The 12,728-nt window shown below is 44.7% G+C and overlaps 17 non-coding genes and 1 pseudogene across 17 annotated transcripts; all 18 read right to left on the reverse strand.

The window, feature by feature from the left end:
• Nucleotides 1-348: 348 nt before the first annotated feature.
• Nucleotides 349-467, reverse strand: LOC139689196 (5S ribosomal RNA). The gene has a single exon (XR_011701252.1). It is a non-coding gene; the product is annotated as a 5S ribosomal RNA (ribosomal RNA).
• A 389-nt stretch (nucleotides 468-856) lies between these two features.
• On the reverse strand, nucleotides 857-975 carry LOC139688815 (5S ribosomal RNA). Its single transcript, XR_011700887.1, has one exon. It is a non-coding gene; the product is annotated as a 5S ribosomal RNA (ribosomal RNA).
• Nucleotides 976-1,364: 389 nt separating this feature from the next.
• LOC139688816 (5S ribosomal RNA) lies at nucleotides 1,365-1,483 on the reverse strand. Its single transcript, XR_011700888.1, has one exon. It is a non-coding gene; the product is annotated as a 5S ribosomal RNA (ribosomal RNA).
• Nucleotides 1,484-1,872: 389 nt separating this feature from the next.
• On the reverse strand, nucleotides 1,873-1,991 carry LOC139688817 (5S ribosomal RNA). Its single transcript, XR_011700889.1, has one exon. It is a non-coding gene; the product is annotated as a 5S ribosomal RNA (ribosomal RNA).
• A 389-nt stretch (nucleotides 1,992-2,380) lies between these two features.
• LOC139688818 (5S ribosomal RNA) lies at nucleotides 2,381-2,499 on the reverse strand. Its single transcript, XR_011700890.1, has one exon. It is a non-coding gene; the product is annotated as a 5S ribosomal RNA (ribosomal RNA).
• A 389-nt stretch (nucleotides 2,500-2,888) lies between these two features.
• Nucleotides 2,889-3,007, reverse strand: LOC139688819 (5S ribosomal RNA). The gene has a single exon (XR_011700891.1). It is a non-coding gene; the product is annotated as a 5S ribosomal RNA (ribosomal RNA).
• Nucleotides 3,008-3,396: 389 nt separating this feature from the next.
• On the reverse strand, nucleotides 3,397-3,515 carry LOC139689227 (5S ribosomal RNA). The gene has a single exon (XR_011701281.1). It is a non-coding gene; the product is annotated as a 5S ribosomal RNA (ribosomal RNA).
• A 388-nt stretch (nucleotides 3,516-3,903) lies between these two features.
• Nucleotides 3,904-4,022, reverse strand: LOC139688820 (5S ribosomal RNA). Its single transcript, XR_011700892.1, has one exon. It is a non-coding gene; the product is annotated as a 5S ribosomal RNA (ribosomal RNA).
• A 389-nt stretch (nucleotides 4,023-4,411) lies between these two features.
• Nucleotides 4,412-4,530, reverse strand: LOC139688821 (5S ribosomal RNA). Its single transcript, XR_011700893.1, has one exon. It is a non-coding gene; the product is annotated as a 5S ribosomal RNA (ribosomal RNA).
• A 389-nt stretch (nucleotides 4,531-4,919) lies between these two features.
• LOC139688822 (5S ribosomal RNA) lies at nucleotides 4,920-5,038 on the reverse strand. Its single transcript, XR_011700894.1, has one exon. It is a non-coding gene; the product is annotated as a 5S ribosomal RNA (ribosomal RNA).
• Nucleotides 5,039-5,427: 389 nt separating this feature from the next.
• Nucleotides 5,428-5,546, reverse strand: LOC139688823 (5S ribosomal RNA). Its single transcript, XR_011700895.1, has one exon. It is a non-coding gene; the product is annotated as a 5S ribosomal RNA (ribosomal RNA).
• A 389-nt stretch (nucleotides 5,547-5,935) lies between these two features.
• On the reverse strand, nucleotides 5,936-6,054 carry LOC139688825 (5S ribosomal RNA). The gene has a single exon (XR_011700897.1). It is a non-coding gene; the product is annotated as a 5S ribosomal RNA (ribosomal RNA).
• A 389-nt stretch (nucleotides 6,055-6,443) lies between these two features.
• Nucleotides 6,444-6,562, reverse strand: LOC139688826 (5S ribosomal RNA). Its single transcript, XR_011700898.1, has one exon. It is a non-coding gene; the product is annotated as a 5S ribosomal RNA (ribosomal RNA).
• A 389-nt stretch (nucleotides 6,563-6,951) lies between these two features.
• On the reverse strand, nucleotides 6,952-7,070 carry LOC139688828 (5S ribosomal RNA). Its single transcript, XR_011700899.1, has one exon. It is a non-coding gene; the product is annotated as a 5S ribosomal RNA (ribosomal RNA).
• Nucleotides 7,071-7,459: 389 nt separating this feature from the next.
• On the reverse strand, nucleotides 7,460-7,578 carry LOC139688829 (5S ribosomal RNA). Its single transcript, XR_011700900.1, has one exon. It is a non-coding gene; the product is annotated as a 5S ribosomal RNA (ribosomal RNA).
• Nucleotides 7,579-7,967: 389 nt separating this feature from the next.
• LOC139688830 (5S ribosomal RNA) lies at nucleotides 7,968-8,086 on the reverse strand. Its single transcript, XR_011700901.1, has one exon. It is a non-coding gene; the product is annotated as a 5S ribosomal RNA (ribosomal RNA).
• A 389-nt stretch (nucleotides 8,087-8,475) lies between these two features.
• On the reverse strand, nucleotides 8,476-8,594 carry LOC139688831 (5S ribosomal RNA). Its single transcript, XR_011700902.1, has one exon. It is a non-coding gene; the product is annotated as a 5S ribosomal RNA (ribosomal RNA).
• A 399-nt stretch (nucleotides 8,595-8,993) lies between these two features.
• On the reverse strand, nucleotides 8,994-9,092 carry LOC139688737 (5S ribosomal RNA; annotated as a pseudogene).
• Between the last annotated feature and the right edge of the window lie 3,636 nt (nucleotides 9,093-12,728).

Raw genomic sequence — 12,728 nt, forward strand, 5'->3', positions numbered from 1 at the left:
GCCCGCAAACACTTGCAACGACGCGACAAGACGTCTATTTTCTTGCCCACGGCTTGCATACATCGGGCCGTCCACGACCATACTATATGATGGCGGGAGACGGAGGTAATTTGCCATCTCAAAACGAACTTTGGATAAATGTGGAAGAGATACGGGTTACTACAGCACCAATGCATTGCCCCAAGAGAGCTGGTCGCATCTAGATGAAATGGAATGGTGTCAAAAGGGAACATACCAATTCAAAATCACGCATGCAATGTCTGGCATTGCAAAATAAATTATTTGAAAAAAATTTAAAACATCAGAGAATGCCTCAAAATACGTTCGTTTCGGAAAAAAAATATTGAAAGCCAACGGCACCCGGTGTTCCCAGGCGGTCACCCATGCAAGTACTATCCGGGCCCGATGCTGCTTAACTTCGGTGATCGGACGAGAACCGGTGTATTCAGCGTGGTATGGCCGTTGGCAATTTCCACCACTCTCGAGTCAACTATTTTAGCAATATCAAGCCCGCAAACACTTGCAACGACGCGACACGACGTCTATTTTCTTGCCCACGGCTTGCATACATCGGGCCGTCCACGACCATACTATATGATGGCGGGAGACGGAGGTAATTTGCCATCTCAAAACGAACTTTGGATAAATGTGGAAGAGATACGGGTTACTACAGCACCAATGCATTGCCCCAAGAGAGCTGGTCGCATCTAGATGAAATGGAATGGTGTCAAAAGGGAACATACCAATTCAAAATCACGCATGCAATGTCTGGCATTGCAAAATAAATTATTTGAAAAAAATTAAAAACATCAGAGAATGCCTCAAAATACGTTCGTTTCGGAAAAAAAATATTGAAAGCCAACGGCACCCGGTGTTCCCAGGCGGTCACCCATCCAAGTACTATCCGGGCCCGATGCTGCTTAACTTCGGTGATCGGACGAGAACCGGTGTATTCAGCGTGGTATGGCCGTTGGCAATTTCCACCACTCTCGAGTCAACTATTTTAGCAATATCAAGCCCGCAAACACTTGCAACGACGCGACACGACGTCTATTTTCTTGCCCACGGCTTGCATACATCGGGCCGTCCACGACCATACTATATGATGGCGGGAGACGGAGGTAATTTGCCATCTCAAAACGAACTTTGGATAAATGTGGAAGAGATACGGGTTACTACAGCACCAATGCATTGCCCCAAGAGAGCTGGTCGCATCTAGATGAAATGGAATGGTGTCAAAAGGGAACATACCAATTCAAAATCACGCATGCAATGTCTGGCATTGCAAAATAAATTATTTGAAAAAAATTAAAAACATCAGAGAATGCCTCAAAATACGTTCGTTTCGGAAAAAAAATATTGAAAGCCAACGGCACCCGGTGTTCCCAGGCGGTCACCCATCCAAGTACTATCCGGGCCCGATGCTGCTTAACTTCGGTGATCGGACGAGAACCGGTGTATTCAGCGTGGTATGGCCGTTGGCAATTTCCACCACTCTCGAGTCAACTATTTTAGCAATATCAAGCCCGCAAACACTTGCAACGACGCGACACGACGTCTATTTTCTTGCCCACGGCTTGCATACATCGGGCCGTCCACGACCATACTATATGATGGCGGGAGACGGAGGTAATTTGCCATCTCAAAACGAACTTTGGATAAATGTGGAAGAGATACGGGTTACTACAGCACCAATGCATTGCCCCAAGAGAGCTGGTCGCATCTAGATGAAATGGAATGGTGTCAAAAGGGAACATACCAATTCAAAATCACGCATGCAATGTCGGGCATTGCAAAATAAATTATTTGAAAAAAATTAAAAACATCAGAGAATGCCTCAAAATACGTTCGTTTCGGAAAAAAAATATTGAAAGCCAACGGCACCCGGTGTTCCCAGGCGGTCACCCATCCAAGTACTATCCGGGCCCGATGCTGCTTAACTTCGGTGATCGGACGAGAACCGGTGTATTCAGCGTGGTATGGCCGTTGGCAATTTCCACCACTCTCGAGTCAACTATTTTAGCAATATCAAGCCCGCAAACACTTGCAACGACGCGACACGACGTCTATTTTCTTGCCCACGGCTTGCATACATCGGGCCGTCCACGACCATACTATATGATGGCGGGAGACGGAGGTAATTTGCCATCTCAAAACGAACTTTGGATAAATGTGGAAGAGATACGGGTTACTACAGCACCAATGCATTGCCCCAAGAGAGCTGGTCGCATCTAGATGAAATGGAATGGTGTCAAAAGGGAACATACCAATTCAAAATCACGCATGCAATGTCTGGCATTGCAAAATAAATTATTTGAAAAAAATTTAAAACATCAGAGAATGCCTCAAAATACGTTCGTTTCGGAAAAAAAATATTGAAAGCCAACGGCACCCGGTGTTCCCAGGCGGTCACCCATCCAAGTACTATCCGGGCCCGATGCTGCTTAACTTCGGTGATCGGACGAGAACCGGTGTATTCAGCGTGGTATGGCCGTTGGCAATTTCCACCACTCTCGAGTCAACTATTTTAGCAATATCAAGCCCGCAAACACTTGCAACGACGCGACACGACGTCTATTTTCTTGCCCACGGCTTGCATACATCGGGCCGTCCACGACCATACTATATGATGGCGGGAGACGGAGGTAATTTGCCATCTCAAAACGAACTTTGGATAAATGTGGAAGAGATACGGGTTACTACAGCACCAATGCATTGCCCCAAGAGAGCTGGTCGCATCTAGATGAAATGGAATGGTGTCAAAAGGGAACATACCAATTCAAAATCACGCATGCAATGTCTGGCATTGCAAAATAAATTATTTGAAAAAAATTAAAAACATCAGAGAATGCCTCAAAATACGTTCGTTTCGGAAAAAAAATATTGAAAGCCAACGGCACCCGGTGTTCCCAGGCGGTCACCCATCCAAGTACTATCCGGGCCCGATGCTGCTTAACTTCGGTGATCGGACGAGAACCGGTGTATTCAGCGTGGTATGGCCGTTGGCAATTTCCACCACTCTCGAGTCAACTATTTTAGCAATATCAAGCCCGCAAACACTTGCAACGACGCGACACGACGTCTATTTTCTTGCCCACGGCTTGCATACATCGGGCCGTCCACGACCATACTATATGATGGCGGGAGACGGAGGTAATTTGCCATCTCAAAACGAACTTTGGATAAATGTGGAAGAGATACGGGTTACTACAGCACCAATGCATTGCCCCAAGAGAGCTGGTCGCATCTAGATGAAATGGAATGGTGTCAAAAGGGAACATACCAATTCAAAATCACGCATGCAATGTCTGGCATTGCAAAATAAATTATTTGAAAAAAATTAAAAACATCAGAGAATGCCTCAAAATACGTTCGTTTCGGAAAAAAAATATTGAAAGCCAACGGCACCCGGTGTTCCCAGGCGGTCACCCATCCAAGTACTATCCGGGCCCGATGCTGCTTAACTTCGGTGATCGGACGAGAACCGGTGTATTCAGAGTGGTATGGCCGTTGGCAATTTCCACCACTCTCGAGTCAACTATTTTAGCAATATCAAGCCCGCAAACACTTGCAACGACGCGACACGACGTCTATTTTCTTGCCCACGGCTTGCATACATCGGGCCGTCCACGACCATACTATATGATGGCGGGAGACGGAGGTAATTTGCCATCTCAAAACGAACTTTGGATAAATGTGGAAGAGATACGGGTTACTACAGCACCAATGCATTGCCCCAAGACGCTGGTCGCATCTAGATGAAATGGAATGGTGTCAAAAGGGAACATACCAATTTAAAATCACGCATGCAATGTCTGGCATTGCAAAATAAATTATTTGAAAAAAATTAAAAACATCAGAGAATGCCTCAAAATACGTTCGTTTCGGAAAAAAAATATTGAAAGCCAACGGCACCCGGTGTTCCCAGGCGGTCACCCATCCAAGTACTATCCGGGCCCGATGCTGCTTAACTTCGGTGATCGGACGAGAACCGGTGTATTCAGCGTGGTATGGCCGTTGGCAATTTCCACCACTCTCGAGTCAACTATTTTAGCAATATCAAGCCCGCAAACACTTGCAACGACGCGACACGACGTCTATTTTCTTGCCCACGGCTTGCATACATCGGGCCGTCCACGACCATACTATATGATGGCGGGAGACGGAGGTAATTTGCCATCTCAAAACGAACTTTGGATAAATGTGGAAGAGATACGGGTTACTACAGCACCAATGCATTGCCCCAAGAGAGCTGGTCGCATCTAGATGAAATGGAATGGTGTCAAAAGGGAACATACCAATTCAAAATCACGCATGCAATGTCTGGCATTGCAAAATAAATTATTTGAAAAAAATTAAAAACATCAGAGAATGCCTCAAAATACGTTCGTTTCGGAAAAAAAATATTGAAAGCCAACGGCACCCGGTGTTCCCAGGCGGTCACCCATCCAAGTACTATCCGGGCCCGATGCTGCTTAACTTCGGTGATCGGACGAGAACCGGTGTATTCAGCGTGGTATGGCCGTTGGCAATTTCCACCACTCTCGAGTCAACTATTTTAGCAATATCAAGCCCGCAAACACTTGCAACGACGCGACACGACGTCTATTTTCTTGCCCACGGCTTGCATACATCGGGCCGTCCACGACCATACTATATGATGGCGGGAGACGGAGGTAATTTGCCATCTCAAAACGAACTTTGGATAAATGTGGAAGAGATACGGGTTACTACAGCACCAATGCATTGCCCCAAGAGAGCTGGTCGCATCTAGATGAAATGGAATGGTGTCAAAAGGGAACATACCAATTCAAAATCACGCATGCAATGTCTGGCATTGCAAAATAAATTATTTGAAAAAAATTTAAAACATCAGAGAATGCCTCAAAATACGTTCGTTTCGGAAAAAAAATATTGAAAGCCAACGGCACCCGGTGTTCCCAGGCGGTCACCCATCCAAGTACTATCCGGGCCCGATGCTGCTTAACTTCGGTGATCGGACGAGAACCGGTGTATTCAGCGTGGTATGGCCGTTGGCAATTTCCACCACTCTCGAGTCAACTATTTTAGCAATATCAAGCCCGCAAACACTTGCAACGACGCGACACGACGTCTATTTTCTTGCCCACGGCTTGCATACATCGGGCCGTCCACGACCATACTATATGATGGCGGGAGACGGAGGTAATTTGCCATCTCAAAACGAACTTTGGATAAATGTGGAAGAGATACGGGTTACTACAGCACCAATGCATTGCCCCAAGAGAGCTGGTCGCATCTAGATGAAATGGAATGGTGTCAAAAGGGAACATACCAATTCAAAATCACGCATGCAATGTCTGGCATTGCAAAATAAATTATTTGAAAAAAATTAAAAACATCAGAGAATGCCTCAAAATACGTTCGTTTCGGAAAAAAAATATTGAAAGCCAACGGCACCCGGTGTTCCCAGGCGGTCACCCATCCAAGTACTATCCGGGCCCGATGCTGCTTAACTTCGGTGATCGGACGAGAACCGGTGTATTCAGCGTGGTATGGCCGTTGGCAATTTCCACCACTCTCGAGTCAACTATTTTAGCAATATCAAGCCCGCAAACCCTTGCAACGACGCGACACGACGTCTATTTTCTTGCCCACGGCTTGCATACATCGGGCCGTCCACGACCATACTATATGATGGCGGGAGACGGAGGTAATTTGCCATCTCAAAACGAACTTTGGATAAATGTGGAAGAGATACGGGTTACTACAGCACCAATGCATTGCCCCAAGAGAGCTGGTCGCATCTAGATGAAATGGAATGGTGTCAAAAGGGAACATACCAATTCAAAATCACGCATGCAATGTCTGGCATTGCAAAATAAATTATTTGAAAAAAATTAAAAACATCAGAGAATGCCTCAAAATACGTTCGTTTCGGAAAAAAAATATTGAAAGCCAACGGCACCCGGTGTTCCCAGGCGGTCACCCATCCAAGTACTATCCGGGCCCGATGCTGCTTAACTTCGGTGATCGGACGAGAACCGGTGTATTCAGCGTGGTATGGCCGTTGGCAATTTCCACCACTCTCGAGTCAACTATTTTAGCAATATCAAGCCCGCAAACACTTGCAACGACGCGACACGACGTCTATTTTCTTGCCCACGGCTTGCATACATCGGGCCGTCCACGACCATACTATATGATGGCGGGAGACGGAGGTAATTTGCCATCTCAAAACGAACTTTGGATAAATGTGGAAGAGATACGGGTTACTACAGCACCAATGCATTGCCCCAAGAGAGCTGGTCGCATCTAGATGAAATGGAATGGTGTCAAAAGGGAACATACCAATTCAAAATCACGCATGCAATGTCTGGCATTGCAAAATAAATTATTTGAAAAAAATTAAAAACATCAGAGAATGCCTCAAAATACGTTCGTTTCGGAAAAAAAATATTGAAAGCCAACGGCACCCGGTGTTCCCAGGCGGTCACCCATCCAAGTACTATCCGGGCCCGATGCTGCTTAACTTCGGTGATCGGACGAGAACCGGTGTATTCAGCGTGGTATGGCCGTTGGCAATTTCCACCACTCTCGAGTCAACTATTTTAGCAATATCAAGCCCGCAAACACTTGCAACGACGCGACACGACGTCTATTTTCTTGCCCACGGCTTGCATACATCGGGCCGTCCACGACCATACTATATGATGGCGGGAGACGGAGGTAATTTGCCATCTCAAAACGAACTTTGGATAAATGTGGAAGAGATACGGGTTACTACAGCACCAATGCATTGCCCCAAGAGAGCTGGTCGCATCTAGATGAAATGGAATGGTGTCAAAAGGGAACATACCAATTCAAAATCACGCATGCAATGTCTGGCATTGCAAAATAAATTATTTGAAAAAAATTAAAAACATCAGAGAATGCCTCAAAATACGTTCGTTTCGGAAAAAAAATATTGAAAGCCAACGGCACCCGGTGTTCCCAGGCGGTCACCCATCCAAGTACTATCCGGGCCCGATGCTGCTTAACTTCGGTGATCGGACGAGAACCGGTGTATTCAGCGTGGTATGGCCGTTGGCAATTTCCACCACTCTCGAGTCAACTATTTTAGCAATATCAAGCCCGCAAACACTTGCAACGACGCGACACGACGTCTATTTTCTTGCCCACGGCTTGCATACATCGGGCCGTCCACGACCATACTATATGATGGCGGGAGACGGAGGTAATTTGCCATCTCAAAACGAACTTTGGATAAATGTGGAAGAGATACGGGTTACTACAGCACCAATGCATTGCCCCAAGAGAGCTGGTCGCATCTAGATGAAATGGAATGGTGTCAAAAGGGAACATACCAATTCAAAATCACGCATGCAATGTCTGGCATTGCAAAATAAATTATTTGAAAAAAATTAAAAACATCAGAGAATGCCTCAAAATACGTTCGTTTCGGAAAAAAAATATTGAAAGCCAACGGCACCCGGTGTTCCCAGGCGGTCACCCATCCAAGTACTATCCGGGCCCGATGCTGCTTAACTTCGGTGATCGGACGAGAACCGGTGTATTCAGCGTGGTATGGCCGTTGGCAATTTCCACCACTCTCGAGTCAACTATTTTAGCAATATCAAGCCCGCAAACACTTGCAACGACGCGACACGACGTCTATTTTCTTGCCCACGGCTTGCATACATCGGGCCGTCCACGACCATACTATATGATGGCGGGAGACGGAGGTAATTTGCCATCTCAAAACGAACTTTGGATAAATGTGGAAGAGATACGGGTTACTACAGCACCAATGCATTGCCCCAAGAGAGCTGGTCGCATCTAGATGAAATGGAATGGTGTCAAAAGGGAACATACCAATTCAAAATCACGCATGCAATGTCTGGCATTGCAAAATAAATTATTTGAAAAAAATTAAAAACATCAGAGAATGCCTCAAAATACGTTCGTTTCGGAAAAAAAATATTGAAAGCCAACGGCACCCGGTGTTCCCAGGCGGTCACCCATCCAAGTACTATCCGGGCCCGATGCTGCTTAACTTCGGTGATCGGACGAGAACCGGTGTATTCAGCGTGGTATGGCCGTTGGCAATTTCCACCACTCTCGAGTCAACTATTTTAGCAATATCAAGCCCGCAAACACTTGCAACGACGCGACACGACGTCTATTTTCTTGCCCACGGCTTGCATACATCGGGCCGTCCACGACCATACTATATGATGGCGGGAGACGGAGGTAATTTGCCATCTCAAAACGAACTTTGGATAAATGTGGAAGAGATACGGGTTACTACAGCACCAATGCATTGCCCCAAGAGAGCTGGTCGCATCTAGATGAAATGGAATGGTGTCAAAAGGGAACATACCAATTCAAAATCACGCATGCAATGTCTGGCATTGCAAAATAAATTATTTGAAAAAAATTAAAAACATCAGAGAATGCCTCAAAATACGTTCGTTTCGGAAAAAAAATATTGAAAGCCAACGGCACCCGGTGTTCCCAGGCGGTCACCCATCCAAGTACTATCCGGGCCCGATGCTGCTTAACTTCGGTGATCGGACGAGAACCGGTGTATTCAGCGTGGTATGGCCGTTGGCAATTTCCACCACTCTCGAGTCAACTATTTTAGCAATATCAAGCCCGCAAACACTTGCAACGACGCGACACGACGTCTATTTTCTTGCCCACGGCTTGCATACATCGGGCCGTCCACGACCATACTATATGATGGCGGGAGACGGAGGTAATTTGCCATCTCAAAACGAACTTTGGATAAATGTGGAAGAGATACGGGTTACTACAGCACCAATGCATTGCCCCAAGAGAGCTGGTCGCATCTAGATGAAATGGAATGGTGTCAAAAGGGAACATACCAATTCAAAATCACGCATGCAATGTCTGGCATTGCAAAATAAATTATTTGAAAAAAATTAAAAACATCAGAGAATGCCTCAAAATACGTTCGTTTCGGAAAAAAAATATTGAAAGCCAACGGCACCCGGTGTTCCCAGGCGGTCACCCATCCAAGTACTATCCGGGCCCGATGCTGCTTAACTTCGGTGATCGGACGAGAACCGGTGAATTCAGCGTGGTATTTTTTTTTATAACTTTATTTCTAGGGCACTAGCCCCAACATTGCATTACATGGTTGTGTGCTTTACAGTCAATAGAATAATACATTAATTGTTTTTTTTTTTTTAAATAATGGAAAATAATAGTTTTTTACATTTTACATCAAAATGTTACAATGGCACACAGGCAGTTACATCCTTTGAAAGCAGTTCAAAATCTTAACTGCCCAAACTAGGCTTTGGTAAGCAGTAAAACTTTATTCCTATTTATTTATAAATACACATATATGGGTATATTTATTACATTTACTTTAGGACATTATATTTACATTTAAAATTTTTTTTTTTTTTTGTTTGGTACATTTATGAGTATTATATTACTTCCCATATACGTCGATACATTACTTCAATAACATTCCCTCTTTTTTTACCCCGGACTTTCCACCGTGCCTTCTTCTGTGACCAGTTGTTCTACTATTTTCCAATATGGTTGTAGCCGTTTTTCTAAGTTCTTACTTTCTTTTTTAACGTTCTCCCACCAAGTTCCCATATCTATTTCCACCCACTTGTTTACCGTCAGTAGATGTTGTCCTATTAGCCAGCACATAATTTCCATTTTTCCGCTGGGGAAGAGGTTGAAGTCCATTAGCATTATATTCCTATTACCTATATTCTTTTCTCCGAATGTATTGAATACTCTAAAAGCTTTTTTTATTAGGCCCCATCTTTGTCTTGATATGTTGCATTCAAACACCCTGTGGTCTTGCGTGTCGGCTGCATCGCAGTGTTCGCATTCGTTGTTCCCGGACAGCTTTAGGTTTTTTTTGATTTGTTGGGTTGTTACTATGTAGTTAGCAAATAGAAAAAAGGCGCTCTTTGTCCTTAAGTTCATGCTGTTTTTGTTGATATTTCTCCAGACTCTCTTCCAGTTTACTGATACGATGTGTTTTTCTATATTGATTTGACAATAGTCGTCGTTTCTCAGTATTCTGTAGATGGACTTTGTGGTTGCTCTCGTTTCTCTCGACATCTTTTCTACTATGTCTTTAACTGTCCTGATAGTTTTTGTCATAATTCTATCTTGCCTAGGTGCATCCAATGCCACCTTTAATAGATGTTTTGACTGTTGACAGTCGCCAGTTAAGGTGTTAATTACTGTTTTTGCGTAGAGGGCAATGGCCTTGTCCCGCACATCAATCATCCCTAGGCCTCCTTTGCCCTTGGGGAGACAGGTCTGGCTCTTTGCCACCCTTAGCAGTTGCCCACTCCACAGATATTGCATTGCTATTTTGGTCATTACGGCCCCATTTTTATCTGGCAACGGAAGGATTTGTGCAGTGAACCAGGCCTTGGAATATATTAATGCATTGATCGCAAGGACTTTCTGGTAAATATTGAGGTTTCTATCTCTCAATTGTGCAATAGTTCCTTTGATCGTTGACGTTGTCTTTTCCCATGCTGCGATAGTTGTGTCCGTCAACGTTCTTCTCCATGGTATTCCGAGGATGTCTACTGAAGTTACCTCTTTCCATTTACCAGTACCAGTGAAGTCGACGTCTTTTATTAGCATGGCCTTCGTTTTTTCCACATTCACCTTTTGCCCGCTTTCGTTTTCATATTCTTTTAGCGATTTCTCGATTATGTCAACCTCCGTTTGGTCTTTGGCGAAGATCGTTATATCGTCCGCGTACGCTACCGCGGTTATTTTTTCGTTCCCCACAGGGATACCTTTCAGAATCCTGCGGAGACGGTGTAATAGGGGCTCCAGTGTTACTGAAAAGAGAATCATTGATAGTGGACATCCTTGTCTAATGGATCTTGTTACAGGAAACGGCCTTGTTTCTACCCCCGCGCTCAATTTTACTCTTGAACTGATGTTTTTCGTGAACATTTTAATATTTTCCAAGAATATTTCCGGGAAGCCCATCTCTTTCAAGGTGTCAAGTACGTGATAGACTTCCACTCTATCAAATGCCTTGTCCAGATCAACCGCTATTAGTTTGAGACCTTCGTCCCGCCTATGATCGTGGCTCGCTATCACGTCCCTGATGGTCGTCAGTGCTGATATTATATTTTTTCCCTGCCCTACTATGTGTTCGTCAGGGCCGATTATCGTCGCTAGGCCTTCACTCAGCCTAGTTTTCACGATTTTCGCCATTATTTTATAATCGGCATTCAGGAGTGTGATAGGTCTGTAGTCATTTATTACTCTCGGTTCTTTCTTTTTCGGTACGAGTACTATTTTTCCCTCACTTTGGGTCTTGGCGAGAATATTTTTTTTGAAAATGGACTCAAATGCTGGAATCAGTATATCTTTCAGATCTTTCCAAAATTCTTCATAGAATTCGTAAGGAATTCCGTCGGGACCAGGAGACCTCCCCTTGGGGAGCCATCTCAGGGCGTCCTCACACTCCTCTCTCGTGTATATTTCCGCCATTCTCTCTGCCATTTCCACTGGGAGTGTCGGGAGTGGCGTGGAGTCTGGTGACTTACCCTTTCGTGTGGTGTTATTTCCTGACAGGAGAGCCACAAAGTGGTTGTATACATGGTCTATCATTTCACTTTCCTCCTCTATTCTACTTCCGTTTTCATTAAATATTCCGTTGTTTAATATATTATTTCTGCACTCCTTTAATCTTCTCCCCAGGTAATAAACAGAGGCCTCTTCCTCTGGCAGGGATAGTTTGCTTTTTTGCCAAGATTGTATTTTTGCCCTTTGCTGTTCAATACTAAAAATTTTCCTCTTCAGTTCTTTAGTTTCTTCCCAGTTGCTCCTTCCCTTATTCCTAGATTTTAAACTTTCTTGGAGCGCTTCCCTATAAAAGAGCATGGTTTCTCTTGTTTCTTCCGCTCTTATTCTTTGCAAATGTGCAAAGAGCCTTCTAATATGGACTTTCGTCATCTCCCATCTTTTAATTGGGTCCATTCCACTCCACTTTTTTACCCACAGTTGGATGTTCTCCCTCAGTATTTCTTTGGTGTCTTGTTCGTGAAACAGCTCAGTATTCAACCTCCATTCCTTTGCCCTTGCCTTTGGCCCCGTTCTGTTCGGGGATCCTTTGACGGAGATCAGGACCGCGCAGTGATCGGAGCATGTTACTGGAAGCACCGAATAGGACGATATACGGGTCTTCATGTCGAGGGATGCATAGAAACGGTCCTGCCGGGTTGCCCAGTTTTCCCTGTAAATGGTGTACGGGAGGATGTCATTGCCGTTGGATAGTTTTACTACGTCAACTGCCCTGAGGTTATTTATAATTGCTTTAAGGGGGCCGCATATTGGGTATTTCCCTGATCCTTCTCGGTTATTTTGGCTGTCTTTTTCGTCTATTATTGCATTAAAATCCCCGCCTAGGAGTGCCATTCCTTGAAACCCGTTCAAAAGGGGGAGGAGGTCCCTCGTGTAGAATTCCCTCCTTTCCTGTAATTTCCTAGTGCCGGCCGGGCCGTACACATTGATTATCTTTATTCCGAGTACGTACATGGCCATCGCCCTCCCAGATGGTAACATTGTAATCTTTTGTGGGATAATGCTTTTTTTTAACAATATGGCGGTGCCTCTTTCCTGTTCTATAGTATTCATATATATCTGCGCAGGCCCTGAGTCCCAATATGCGCTTCCCGTGACCTCTTGCAACAAAAGGATGTCCAGACCTTCTT

Source organism: Hetaerina americana, unplaced genomic scaffold (genome assembly GCF_022747635.1).
Source record: "Hetaerina americana unplaced genomic scaffold, ioHetAmer1.1.p SCAF_216, whole genome shotgun sequence".
In the NCBI taxonomy this organism is placed as follows: Eukaryota; Metazoa; Arthropoda; class Insecta; order Odonata; family Calopterygidae; genus Hetaerina; species Hetaerina americana.